Source organism: Haliotis rubra, unplaced genomic scaffold (genome assembly GCF_003918875.1).
Source record: "Haliotis rubra isolate DU_JTF1 unplaced genomic scaffold, ASM391887v1 Scf1718, whole genome shotgun sequence".
Lineage (NCBI taxonomy): Eukaryota > Metazoa > Mollusca > Gastropoda > Lepetellida > Haliotidae > Haliotis > Haliotis rubra.
This window is the reverse complement of record NW_025765690.1, coordinates 63,944-79,169: the sequence shown is the minus strand read 5'-3', so window position 1 is coordinate 79,169 and position 15,226 is coordinate 63,944. Positions and strand designations below refer to the sequence as shown.

General features: G+C 39.3%; 1 non-coding gene across 1 annotated transcript; it reads right to left on the bottom strand.

Annotated features, from left to right (window-relative positions):
* Nucleotides 1-6,054: 6,054 nt before the first annotated feature.
* Nucleotides 6,055-6,126, bottom strand: Trnam-cau. The gene has a single exon. It is a non-coding gene; the product is annotated as a tRNA-Met (tRNA).
* Nucleotides 6,127-15,226: the final 9,100 nt, after the last annotated feature.

Sequence of the window (15,226 nt, the reverse complement as noted above, 5' to 3'; positions counted from 1 at the left end):
ATTTGAACTTAGGTACATTTTGCTGAATTTCTCTATGATGATAGTGTAATACGAGATGAAGTCTATCCACTTCTCCACAAAAACTGCTCAACAGAATTGAATGAACTTCTACATGTCTTTTGTAGGGACTCTAAAGGTGTGCATTTCATAATTTTTTATGCCATTTCTTACTTTTGTCACTTTTACAGATGTTTGAACTTAGTTGAATTTTGTTCTATTCAGCCAGTGTTCGTTCCATCCAACAGGGGGTGTACGTTATCCACTTCTCCTGAAAAACTACTTTATGGAATTCTTTTAGATTACACACGTTCTTTATAGGGACACTAAAGGCGTGCATCTCATATTTTGATTTTGTATTTTATTCATTTTTCCAATTTTAATGCCGTTTGAACTTAGATCAATTTTGTTGAATTTCTCTCTGAATATAGTGTTATAGGGGGTGAAGTCTATCCACTTCTCCACAAAAGCTGCTCAACAGAATTGATTGAGCTTCTACGTGTGTTTCATTTGAACTCTTAAGTTGTGCATCTCATACCTTGTTCATCCAATTTCTTAATTTTGTCACTTCTACAGATGTTTGAACTTAGTTGAATTTGGTTCTATTCATCCAGTTTGTCCCATACAACAGGGGTTGTGTGTTATCCACTTCTCCTCAAAAACTACTCTATGGAATTCATTTGGATTACACATGTTCTTTATAGGGACTCTAAAGTCGTGCATCTCATATTTTGATTTTGTATTTTATTTATTTTTCCAATTTTAATGCAGTTTAAACTTGCATAAATTTTGTTGAATTTCTCTCTGAATATAGTGTTGTAGGGGATGAAGTCTATCAACTTCTCCACAAAAACTGCTCAACAGAATTGATTAAGCTTATACATGTGTTTCATTGAGACTCGAAAGGTGTGCATGTCATAGTTGCATAGATGTTTATTGAACTTGTTCGTGAATTTTGTTCAATTATTGATCTTTATATGTCTTATGAATGTCAGCGGGGGCATCCGTGTCTCTGGACACAATTTTTTCTTGTTTCTGATTTGTGTCTTCGATTCTTCTTGGACTTCGATTTCTCCTCTCAATTTAATTTGAGACTCTGGAGAGTCGCCACCTCACTTACTGTCCTCTGCTCCACGGAGTAATTACGTCAGTGAAGTGAGTCATTCCCGAAGTGTTACACTTCGTAGCGTTCATGCTCCTAAGTACCTATACACATCTATGTGATCTTACTGTGGTAAGTAGTGGAAGTCATAAGATGATGTTGTGGTACTGAACGTTAAAATTGTGAGTTTTTTCGATTCAATTACCCTTTCACCCTCCACGGGACGGTGTCCGTGGGTGTTGTTTCGAAGCAGGGGCTGGCCCGATACTTTTTCTTTTTACAGGGGTACTTTGGAAATCGTGGCGATGCGACTGATTACACTCGCTAAGCTGAGTCCTTTCACTTTCATGAAAGTAGTGACTGAACACCACATTGCTTGGGAATCCCTGTCCCTGGGAGCACTTGTGCTTAGTAAGTCAATAGGTTCAAACTAACTCTCGCATGTAGTAACTTTGGTAGTTATTGGCCTGCCTTGTAGTTGCTTCCTACGGTTGTTTCGGCATAACGCTTGGCTGTTATCGCTTGAACTTCGGGTAATCTATGACCCACCTTCCTACCGTGGGATAAGTGCAAGTTGTGAGATAGGATAAGTTTCAAAATTTGGAAATTTTAACTATAAATTGTATATTTATATGATTATCCTATCTCACGCGATAAAGTCCCACCCTACCTACCCCTCTACTTAGATTACCATCGTTCCGGTTTTGTCCTCTTATGGCTCCAAGATCGAGAATGAGTATGTAAGGTGATCACGTGGGTGAGGACTGTGCATGCCACGTGCTGTCACGGAACTAGTGATCATGGCAAAGGCAGGAAGGCATGCACAGTACGGGGACAGGGACAACGTAGGCCTGGAGCAAAGTTTAATTCGTTTCTACTCATGGTCGAATGAAGAGAGAGAGGTGCAAGTCGTGAGATAGGATAAGTTGTTTAAAAATTTGAAATATAGATCTATGTCTCTTTGGATTTTCCCTTGGTTAAAAAAAACACTTGAAATTGTTGACATAATAAACATTATCACTTGCACAGATTTAATACAAGTGAAAATAACAATTATCTTACTGTGATATAGACAAACCCTATCAACCTGGCAGCACTAATTTAATGCCTGTTTCAGTATAACTCAACAACATCATTCCATGTAAAATGTTGTTGTTCCAATAAATGTTTGCCACAAAAGGCATTAATGCTTGTCGGAAGAGGTGACTAATGGGATCGGGTGGTCAGGCTCACTGACTTGGTTGACACCAGTCATCAATTCCTAATTGTGCAGATCGATGCTCATGCTGTTGATCACTGGAATGTCGGGTCAAGACTCAATTATTTACAGACCACGTGAAGATTGTGATGTAGAGGACGGAGGATTTTTGTTGTTAAGTCTCTATAGTCTTCCTAACAAAATACATCCTTTCATTTTAAACTTATGTTGACAACTGAAAGACAAATATGTTCACAGATCCCTGAGGTGAGGTGAGGTGAAATTGGGTTTTACGTCGTGCTTGAAAATATTTCACTCATATGACGTGCATGCGTGTGTATGTGTATGCGCGGCTGCTTGTACTAGCCCAGACTTAAACTGGTTTTATAGTGAAGAAGAAGAAGAAATATAGTTTATTAATGTGTCACATGCTGCAGAACATTAAAAAGGACGGTACATTATTGCGAAAATTTAAAAGCAGCATCCGGCCATAAGGCCTGAGACACAAATGTCACAGTTGTATAAAACATTAGTAATAAAATCACACCCACACATACACCCACGCAGGCCGAACTGTATGCACAAACACAAAATGCATACACCTTCACACACCCACACGCACGCACGTGCACACACACACACCACACACCCACGACACACACACACACACACACACACACACACACACACACACTTAACTAAAATGCATAAATTACATAAATAAAAACAAGTTGACCTTATTATTATAAGTACATTGTAGAGTTACCTATTCTACAGAAATATTCCGGCGCCTAAACATAGTATGGACGAGTGCGGCAAGGGGCTTTACGAACTGGTTATTTGTAAGTTGTTGTAGAGGGGTTGGAATAGACGAATATCCGCCATTTTGATTTTATGACATCATCATCGAACACCTGGCTGACCTCATTTCACAGGGGTGTCAATGACCGTGGGATCCGGCGTCACATCACACCATGACATCATGCCACTATTTTTAGACCAGGAGCATAGCAACCGAAAGAGAATGACATCACGCCACTATGTTGGACCAATCAGCATACAGCCAACTCACTCCGGTGTGACTCACCCTGACCGAGGGGTCAATGACCGCGAGCCCCGTGGGAAACACATCATAGCATCACTCCATGACATCACGCCATTAATTGCCTTGGCAGAGGGAGGGAGGTTTCTGTCGACAGTTATAGCCTGACGACATTTCTCGCGAGCGTAAAACACCCATAAATAAAAATGCTCGTTAGAATGAACGCTAGCTAGGGTGTGTCAGCTTTGAAATGTGCGTTCTGGTCATGGGCTTTTTGTACATCATATTTAGGAATGCAACTTTCAACTTTCTAAAATTCCATCAGGAATGGGGTGTAATTGTATAGTGTTAGCATGAAAGAGTAATCATAAATGACAACTCACAGGTGTATATTATTTTTATATTGGTATTATTTATATAGCACTATAGTCCATACCGCATGCATGCTCAAAGGGCTGGTAACTTTTTCCTTGGATGTCAATCACAGCCATATTACCATTCTCAACTCCCCGGGGTTCATCTTGCTGCCACTAGGCGCACTAAGTTAATGTGGCTACTAACGAGGTATACATCACAAAAAAACAAGATAAGCTGATTTCATTTTTTTATTAGCTCCGTTTCAAACGAAAGTACAACTACGGGATAGGAGCCCCAGATGTTTACTTTACATCTGTTGTCTTATCACCGCTCCTAATCGTCATAGCCTTCACTCTCTTCATCAGATGTTATGTCTGCATTATCATCTTCGGTCAAGCCTTCGACCCAAGACTTATATTGGTACAGATTGGAAAACACATCATGATACAGATTATTTGTGTCTCCTACTTGTTTCAGTATTCCTTGTGTGGTGGACCATACTGCATATGGTACAGATAAGTAATAAACCAGGCATACGTCTCTTTAAACGTGCTCCATATGTATTTGTTCAGTTTGGCTTGAATCGTGTCTTCGTTTAAACCTCTTTTCATGTACATCTGTCGTTTCTCATCCAAAAAGTCTTTATTCAGCTCACGTGTACGTGAATACATTTGTCTTATACCTTGCTCTTCGAGATCAGCCATCTTTTTTTCCCTGTTGTTTTGTGTGACATCGTTTAATGATTCATCATCATCATTTTCCATTTCAGGACATTGTTTATCGTGTAAATGTCTTTGTAAGTTGTGGTTATTGCTAAACACTTGACCACAATAGTCACAATCTGACAGTGTACGTGGTGCCTTCACAGGAGAGAAGTTGTCGCCTTCCTCCCACTTCCTTTTCACTTGGGGTATTCCCGGTGGACACACTGAACGGGACACCAGTTTCTTCTGTGTTTTTGCAAATCATGCATGTCTTGAAACATGAGTCCACAGTCATCACAAGATGGCATGGTTGGGAGGTTTTCTTCACACGTCTGCTCACGCCGAAAGTCTAACTCGGACTGAATGGTCCTAGCTTGGATGTCTCATTTTAAGCTGAATGCATTGGGGCAAAGTCGCAAATGGGGAGGTGTTTGGGGTTTTAGATCAACCAACAAGTAACCATATGGTTTCTGGATAGCTCTTTGAAACGGCTCCATGAAATGGTCTGTGTTATCTGGATACATTTGCCTCGCCAAAGTCATGATGGGTTGTTGATCGATAGGGTTGTTGAACAGAAGCAGATAATGGCAGTTTCTTCGTTGTGTGGGATCCTTACTGAAAAACAAATTCTGGTTCAAGGCGATCACTGAGAGATTACGATGATGACTTCCTTCCGTAAACAGATCTGTAATGCGTGGGTCCATGCTGGCAGTAGACATTAAGTCATCGAGGATAACCACGTTCACCACATGGGGGTCCAGAAACGCATCCTTTTCGACATCAGAAGGAATGCCTTGATGAAATTCCACATAGGGATAAACATGGGTTTGAATGGCATTATACAAGGGCTGCCATCGTTTGTAGAGCCAAATAATACGTTCAGGATAAGGTTTAATGTTCATGCGTTCTAGAATCTGTTTCACTAAGTACGTTTTCCCACAGGAGGTGGGCCCTGAGACAATCATGGTGAAAGGGTGTATCAGTCTACATTCTTCCAAAGCACCCACATGTGGTTGCACTGGTTGCATCATAGGTGGTGGTGGTGGTGGAGGTGGAGGAGGAGAGGGTTGTTGATGTTTCTGTCTTCTATGTCTCAACATATTGTCTGTCCTGGAAAAAGTCATATAGCACACGGGACACGTTGCTGGCTGCATGGTGGTCCGAGTCTAAATGGCAAAGAACCTGTCTATTAGCTGCTTTTATCTAAAAACACGTCTTCCGTTTCTTTGTGCGACTCTGGGAGGAAGTCATTATTTTGGCTTCAGTTTTCCCGTTCTCCTGCATCTGAATACGAGCTTTGGCCTGTTGAACGACTTGTTGGGTTGGAGACGTGAGAGCAAAGTTGTCTGTAGAATGGGGTAGGTCCATCTTGACGCCTTGTTTCTCATAATAGATCACATAATCATCCACGTTAGTAAAGGGATTGGGATAGCCTTTAGCCTGCAAATAATAATATTTGGTCCATTTCTTAGGGTCGTCCAAATAGGGTCTCCAGTATCTTCTGTTCATTGTCTTGTTCAGAACAAATACTGACTCTCACACAGAGGTTTCAGATGAAGTGTCACTATCACGGGTCCCGTGATAAATGAAGCTTAATCACCGTTTCTGTCCTTTATATAGATGTATGCTAGCCGTAATTCTAAAAACATGTTGTTAGCAGAGCGTGGTTTCGATCCACGGTCCTCTGGGTTATGAGCCCAGTGCGCTTCCACTGTGCCACTCTGCTCTCCCTTCACCTACCTTTTGTTAGGACTTTTATACACCACATCAACCAATGACAACCAAAATTGATGTACATGAATACCCTGATGTCATTCTTTTTGGGTTGCTATGCTCCTGATCTAAAATACCTCTTGGAAAAGTTGTTTAATCTAAGGTCAACTCAGTACAAGGTCATTGACACCCCTGTGAAATGAGGTCAGCCAGGTGTTCGATGATGATGTCATAAAATCAAATGGCGTATATTCGTCTATTCCAACCCCTCTACAACAGTAAGTAAGAATACCATTTTATCTACTGCTGACATAGATGAGAATGTAGGATGGACACTGGTTATTTCCTTCCAAAGATTATATCTGAGGTCTGAATAATAATCAAAGTTAACCAGAAAATGTAATTCATCTTCAACGGCATTGCCACTACAGCGAGTACACACCCTTTCATGAAGGGGAGACTTCGGACGAGAATACCTACCTAATTCTACCTCTAATGGCAAAGTGCCACAACGGGATTTGCTCAAGATACTATGATGTGACCTAGGTAGAATTGTTTCAACATAATGTTCAACTTGTAAAAATTCTTTAAAAAGACGATAAGTACGTAATGTATTTCCGTTGTCCTGCTCTTTATCATTCCAGAGCCCAGAAAACCAATCAGAACTGTCTAGTGCCTTAAGGTGTTCTTTAGCCGCAACAAACTCCTCATGTGAAATACTAAACAGATCATTTATAGGTAAATGGAAACTAATTAATAATTTATGAGCTCCACTATACCAAGATCTCCTCCAATTAAATGACCATCTGCTAATAACGCTGGGTATTCTGCTAAATTCAAGTAACTGAAGTTTACGCCAAAGACGAAGAACCTCAATTTTTGGTTTGGTATACTGAGAAACCAAGCCCATTTCGCCACGAACTGCTAAATTTGGAGTTTTTTCTAGCGACGGCTAAGAAGAATCTGGCTGCACGATGTTGAACTGCATTGATACAGCTATACTGCCGTGTTCCCCAAGTAGCGGCTCCATATGAAAGAATGGGCTGAACAAGATTATCATATAACTTATTATAAACTTTATAATCCATACCGCCAACTGCCTTAAACTTAAAAAAAATCACACCCAAAGCTCTATTAGCAGACTTAGCTATTTCCTTAGCAGTAACATTTAAATCAAGATTCTCATGCAGCCACAGTCCCAAGTACTTGTAAGCACAACAGTAGGTAATGACCTCACCACCCAATGAAAATACAAGCTCTGAGCGTTTAACAGAACAAGGACGGTAATGTACAACTTTAGTCTTATTGAAATTAACCAAGATCCTCCGACGTGAACACCATCCAGCAACACAGTCTAGCATACGCTGTAAGGACTGCTCATCAGGTGCTGTCAAAGCAACGTTGTCAGCATAAAACAATGAACTCTACACATCTCCATCAATATTTATACCACAATGTAAACTGTCTATTTCACTGGCTAGATCATTAATATAAATGAAAAAGGTGTCCGCGACAAAACACACCCGAGTTTACATCAAACACTTCAGTGAAGCTATCATTAATACGAACTCGTGACAAAGTGCCCTCGTACCACGACTGGACTGCATGGAGAAACTTACCATTAATACCCAATTTCAACAATTTATACCATAAACAATTACGATTAACCTTATCAAAAGCTTTCATGGCATCAATAAAACAAACAAACGTAGATTGTTTAGATAACTTTCTGTTATTAACAATGGAGAAGAGGCTATATAAATGTTCATGTGTACTGCGCGAAGAACGGAATCCATTTTGGACTTCAGCCAATAAACCATTAGCTTCTAGCCACTTGCTAAGGCACATATTTAAAATGTCTGAATAAATTTTGCAAGGCACACATAACAGCGAAATGCCTCTATATCCCAGAGGATCACGTGCATCACCGTCCGTTTTCTTGATTGGATAGATGATGCTGTTTTGCCAGAGTTCGGGACACACACCATTTTCAAAACAATAGGTCATCAAGGTAAAAAGAAGTTGTATGCTCGTATTATTTTAAGAGACTCAGCTGGGAGCAGGTCACTACCAGCAGACATTCCACATTTAGCGCAGGCCACCGCGCACTCGACTTCTTGGAAAGTGCTCGGCGAATTGAGAACAGTTGTGTCATACGTTACATCACATGTCACATGACCATTGTTGATTTCATCCCGGATGTTTTGATAGTGAATGTCATCGTGATTCGGCGATGGTGAGTCGGCAAAAAGAGAGGAATAGTCTTGTTTCCATTTGTCCAGAACAACTGTTTTATCCGTACACAGATTGCCATTTTGCTCAACCTCCCAGGGAATCACAGTGGTCCTGCCGTTGGCGATACCAAGTTTACCGATCTTTCTCCAGAAACTCCGGGAATCATTGTCATTACACTTATCTAGTAGTTTCTGTTGTTCAGATAACTGATGTGCATGCTTATGTTTTCGTAATAGTTTGTCAAAACATTTTCTCTCCACAACATACAATTCCCTGAGGTATTTACGCCTTCTGGTACATTTACAAGATAAAAAGTTCTTCTCACACTCGCATGCCTTATCCCATTGAAGCTGCAGCTCCTCGCACCAGTATGGTTTATACTTGGACTTGGAGCTAGATCGAGTAAACGCTTTAGGTTTGGCAACCTTGTCCAGTTCTGAGTACATGAAATTTAAAAAATCCCTGTAAGCATGATTGATGTTTCTTGCTGTGGCAAGTTTTGTTTCAATATTTCTAATTACAGAGTTTATCCTTCCCAATAGTTCATTTTCCTGCAGAAACTGGTTGGAAATCTTATTGGCGTTGTACCGGTCAGACTTGTTACTCGAGATAACGTCACATTTATCCTTGCTGGGAGGAAGCAACATTTCCCACATAAGAACAGAATGATCGGGAATACTTACGGGGACGTTGGATCCATAAATGATATCCGACATTTTTATCACATTAAAATCTTTAAAAAACTGCAAATGCTCATGCGCAGTCACGACAATCTACCACCGATGATCCGTTCCTGATGCATGTGTAATCCTGACTGCCCAGTTTACCGTTCAATACACACAAATTAGCTTCCACTAGGAAATCCAGGAACAGCTGACCATAGGAATTATCTTTGTGATCAATTACCTCTCTCTCTGGTACTCCATCCACACCCTGAACATAGTCCAGGTGATTACTTATCCTGGCATTAAAATCACCACAGATACACAATATTCCGTCATTCTGGAATAGGTACAACTTTTCGAGTAGCGTATTAAAGAATAATTCCGCATCATTTGCCCGGGTTCATCCCAGGGGTGGTAAATAGCAAACACACAGCACAATATTAAAACTGTTATCATTGAATGGAATCAACTTTAGCCACATGATGCCGTCGTCTTCACGATCCAATACTTCCACTCTAAATGACTGTAGTAGAGAATTTCTTATTAAAACCCAACTCCACCAGAGCCTCTCCTAGCACGTTTACTGATTTTTAACCTGTTATTTCCAAACCAGGTATACCCATCTAGTGCAATACTTGCAGAGCCCTGTAGAAATGTCTCACAAACACCGAACACATCATAATTTAAATGGCCAACTACATGTTCACGGAACTGACTATTATCCAGATCTTCTTGTGCCCAGCCACCTACATTCCAGAGTCCAAGCCGCAAAGGATCCTAGGCTTTGTTTTTGTTAGCAACCAACCGGTTTCCATGGAATAAATCTTTGGTATTCTTCAGATTCTTTTTATGCTTTAAGAGTTTTTTTCTCTCTTCGTAGTTGTTCAGCACACAAACAACCACACCTGGCTTCGTGTCAGTACGAGTCTTACGAGTCGCACTCACAACCTGAACGTCTTTCAGTTTTAGTCCGTCCCTTATTATCTGATTTACTCTATTACAGAGCACCTTGGGGTCATCTGCTTCTCGTCTACCAATAGACCGATCCAGTCCCGGCCGATAAGCCCCGCCCATTTCGTTTTTGACGTTAGGGGGGACAACCACTGGCAAATCACAATGGCGTCACCGCCGGCGAAACGTTACGTGATTGCGAACGTTGTTGATGAATTCTGCTTGTGATACTTTGGTATCCGTCGTTTGTGAATGTTATTTAAAGAGGCAAGTTATACGTATGTGATTTTTAATATATTTTAGCTGGCAGATTACAGCTGGCGAGTGAAAATTAGTTACATGCCCGATGAAAAAGCGTCTCGACTATAGCTGCTGAGACTGTAGGAAGCGTAATTTCTTTCGACTCAATTAATCTATCTGGCAATTCACCTCCGTCACAGATATTAGCAGGGGAAGGATAACTGGATTTTGTTGTTTGAGTTTATATTTTTTTAAAACTCGTGAACACAACCACATGGTCATGTTGCAGATCGTTTCGGTAACTATAAATAGATTATCAACACTGCGCGTGGCGCCTTTACTTGTCCGTTTGAGTTGTTCAAATTTAGTTCAATAATCTGAAAACATGGGCTTCTATCTTTTAATGAATTAAAAGAATGGTAAATAAAAAGCAGAAAATATTTCCCGTCTACTACTTCATGCACCTTATTTGTCTGTACAATTAATGTAAACAAATCAATCACAGCATAACCTATTTGATCTTATTTGGAAATCTGGAAAGGTAATTGGGCTTGTAAACAATATGTTTCCAAGGACGTATCTGGACATACCCAGAAGCAAATATAAAACAGCTGATCTGCAGCAACTCTCAGTAAAATTTCTCTCTTCAAAATCTGTACACAATGATAAATTGACACTGAATATAAGGAAATCATTTTTTTAATCATCATTTCCATTTAATTTTTCTATATGTACTTTGTTGTGGAATCCTAATTTACATACAAACTTCCACAATACTGGACTTCATGAACTGCCAGCGTTTATGTACAGGTATGTCACAGCACCAGAACACAAAGAAGATCCAAGATACAGTCTGCACCTATACACTAGCTGACCCATCTTCCAGAAATAGGAAGAATGTGATGCAACAGTCTAAGTAAACTTAGACTCAGTATTATTCGTTACACTGCTATACTGGTATAGCATCAGTATAGCAGTGTAACGAATAATACTGAGCCTAAGTTTACTTAGACTGGTGATGCAAAATTTTGGAACAGAGAATCCACAGTTATCCGAACAATTAACTAGCATTGAAATAGAATGTTACACAAAATACAAATGTAGATCTATTGTTTTTTCATCAGAGATGCTTAACTGCTAACTACTAGTGTAAATAAGGTGCAAAGAATATATCCTAGGTTCAAAGCATTCTGTCAATACAATTACATATTGACATTATTGCTTCTTAATTACACAATGACAATCTTTGTTTTATTAGATCTGAGACCATATCCCTAGAGGACATAACACTAATTTTGATGTATTTCCTTTTCTGAGATACTTACTGGTGTCATAAAAATTATAGTAAAGTTGATTCAAAATTTGGTAAAAGTCATAACAAAGGTTTAGGAAAACAGACATGAAAATATCCTGAAGCGTTCACCTCCTACAAACCAGTGTGCAATTTAATATGAAGCTCAACAAACCTTGAACAATTTGTCCAAATACACCATCTTAATAAACACTAGCTTTGGCTCAGTCTTCAAATATTAGTAACCTCCTGAAAAACGTATGATTTATCAGAAGAATTACATCAAATATGGGTTAAATATATGTTTCAATCCGTTACATGAAAAGTCACCTGAGATTTTTGTAAGTTTTTCTGTTCCAGGACTGGATAATGCCTGACCAGGGTTTGACCAAAACGTAGCCTTTGCTTTTTCAAATTTTCTGGATGTTGAAATAGCTTTAATGAGTTATGATACTAGCAATCACTTTCAGAATTATCTTATTAGTAAATGTAGTATTTAAAAAAACATATAAAAGCAGGAGCCAAGAAACTAGGTTAATACCAAGTGATTGTCCTGCCATGATATGTATGGTGTTTGTTTGCCTAGTTCTGCCTTAAAATCTAAAAAATCTGATATGTCAATCAATTAAATAATTATTTATTATTGATTAGATTATTATTAATTTTATTACCCTTCCACGTTTACTAAAAAAGCAAGATTCTTAAAACATACCTTGCTATCATTTCCTGTGAATTAATCAAAATTACAGTTGTAATATTACTCCTAAAATGTACCATTATATGTGAATAATTTATGTGGTAACAAAACTTCAAATAATGTTCTCATAATTAAGATATACACTTTATTTCACTCCGTTCACTTACTCCAGAAAGTCACTATTCTTCTCACAGTTTTCGTATTCGATCAACATGGAGGAAGGTAATTCAGTTCAAAGTCCCATGCAACTCTTTATAAAAAATCTGAAATATTTAAAGCATGGTTTTATAGGCACTCATATGAACTAATTTTGATACTTGGATATTGCATGAAAGGCAACTGCTGACACTGACAATATTTCCATTTGAATAAAAAATATTACTCCTCGAATATTTTGCTCTGTTAACAAGATACTGTAGGCCTTCAGATTGTGCTTATGAAACTTAAAACATCCTAAAATGTGTGACAAATTGAAAAAATATCTAAGAACGAAGGGGACAATATCCGCCACATTGTTCTTTCATGTAACAAGTTCTGCTATTTCGGTTGACCCTAACCGACATGAAGAGTTGTTTACATTGTGTCACGGCTTTCTCGCCTGTCTCATTTGAGCTTTATGGCGTACCAACTCAATGCCTAGTAGTGACTAAAACGTTAAGCAAAAACAATTTTGTAGTTACAAGAATTGTCCATGTTTATGACACTTGCAAAGTCTTAAAGTGCTATTTGTTGTCATCAATTGGTAATGATTTTGCACATGTGCAAAAGTGTGGAAATTCGTGCAAATTCTCATCAGCAGGCAGACGTAGGTTTCCTGAACGATGGTGCAGACATTTTAACTGATCGTTAGGCCTATCGCGTTTCTTGATCCACCTCCAGTTTTGTTGTCTTGACCGTAATGGTTTTGTTAAGGTACACATCAAATCGCAGCAATATGTAATAAGTATAGCGAGTGTAAATGGCATAATTCGAAGCACATTGCTTCGGATGCATCGTTTGACCCCGGAAATAAGTCTGACAAATCCACACAGCGCGCCCAGCCTGCTGATTGGCCAAAATTGACGCATGCGCCAGTTTTGATTGACAGACTGGATCGGTCTATAGGCAGATTCCGAACAATGACACTTCGCTGTACTTCACTTTCAGGGATAGCTCCGGCCTCCAGCTTCTCCACCCGATGCTCAACTGAAGCCAGCTGATTTGATTTACCTTCTGATGTGATTTCCAGCCGATTTAATTTCTCTGTTAGCATCTTTATCTGCACCTCAAAGTCATTTCTTATCCTCAACGTTTCTTGCCTCAGAATGTCAGTCATTTTTTCGGTCACTCTCTTTTTGCTGTCCTTGAGCTCTTGACAAAGATCCGTGAAACTATTATGCATGGTTTTAATAACGTTCATAAGCTCAAAGCTAGAAACTGCAGTGTTACTGTCCTGAGTGTCCTTATTTTCAGAAGCTGTTTCAAAAGCGTCATCATTTATTTTCTGTTTTTAGCTGCTGACGGTTTACAAAAGGCACTCTTATTGCTTTCACTGGTGTTAGGCATCAGCACTGCCTGTACATATTCAGATGAGTCCATCAATGCGTTGTCTCCCATTTTCGACTTGTCACACTCAAAATTTTCAAATATATATTTTTGAGCAAAACTTCACCACAATATTGGTTGGGACTGTCAAAAGTGATTACAAATAGCAGTAGCAACTTGTACCTGGCACGTAGGATTGCTGATATATTTGCGGATTTGACTTCAGAATTTCAAAGCCCACAGGAACACGTCTCGTCAGATCAGGGGACGCAACTCGTACAGTAGTGCTAACCCACTGAGATAACAGACACTCAGACACATTATACTGACTCCAAGCCGACCAGTCCTTGATGTACCCATTAATGCCGAGCGCCAGGCAGGAACCAAGTACCATATTTTAAGACTTCTGTCCGTATCCCCCTTTAATTTTCATTCTAGTCAAATCATATCACCTGAATATATGTATTCCTAATCTGATAAGGATGAGTTTTAACACGTTTCTTCAACTGTATCTGAACATACTGAAAGGCATATCCAACTTCTGAAAATGCCTCTCAAAGAAATTCTTCCTCATCCTTAAAATTTAGGGGGATACGGGCGGAAGTCTTATGAGGTACTTATTAATAAACCCCAATAATTGTTCTCGGACCAAGCCTAACTCGACGTTCTGATCCACATTGAATGCACTTTGGTTGAATGCATTTTGATCGTTGTGTTGTCATCTGCGGTACGACGACAGAAGGGAATTCCCGCTTGACGTCACTTTTATTTTCTTGTAAAGAGTTCCACCGGAAGTTTTCCGTTGCTGGTATTTTCCCATCAGCAATAATACCCATGCACATCGGCTATGAACTTAAGTTTCTGATCGACTTAACCTCCGACTAAGCTAAGTTTTGACTAAGTCACTTTATGAATACGAACTTAAGTTCTGACTTAGCTAAGTCCATTTTTCAAAACTTAAGAAAATCTGAGACTTTTTTAGAACACCGCCCCTGAATTGTAATTGACCGGCACTGCGCACACGTGATACTGATGTATTGGCGGTAACTGTTAGGCGGCGATACCTGTTTGTTAGCCAGTAGAAATAACACATGTGTTGTCACAGTGCGGAGTTTATTTGAGGGAGACGTTATGAAAACTGCATACATTCGTCTAAAATGTACGTAAAACAGCATCAGAGTTACTCACAATGTTCAAAATCCACACTGCAAAAGTTCAATCATTTCCCGTTTGTCAATGTAAATATTTCATGGCATTGGCTTCATGATATGTAAGAAATAGCTAGTCAAAAACGTAGAATATGTGAATTTTACGGAATTTCCACTGCTGCCATTGTTTGTGCATTGCGCATCGGGTCATTCGTGTGTCTCGTTAGGTTGTAAATATTCAGTAATAAACAAAACGAAAAAATCTTATGGAAGCTCGTTCATTCACCATTACCATGTTGAAAGTGAAATATCTAGCGGAAATGAAGCCAGCGAAATCGTCGATGACAAATTCATTAAAATTT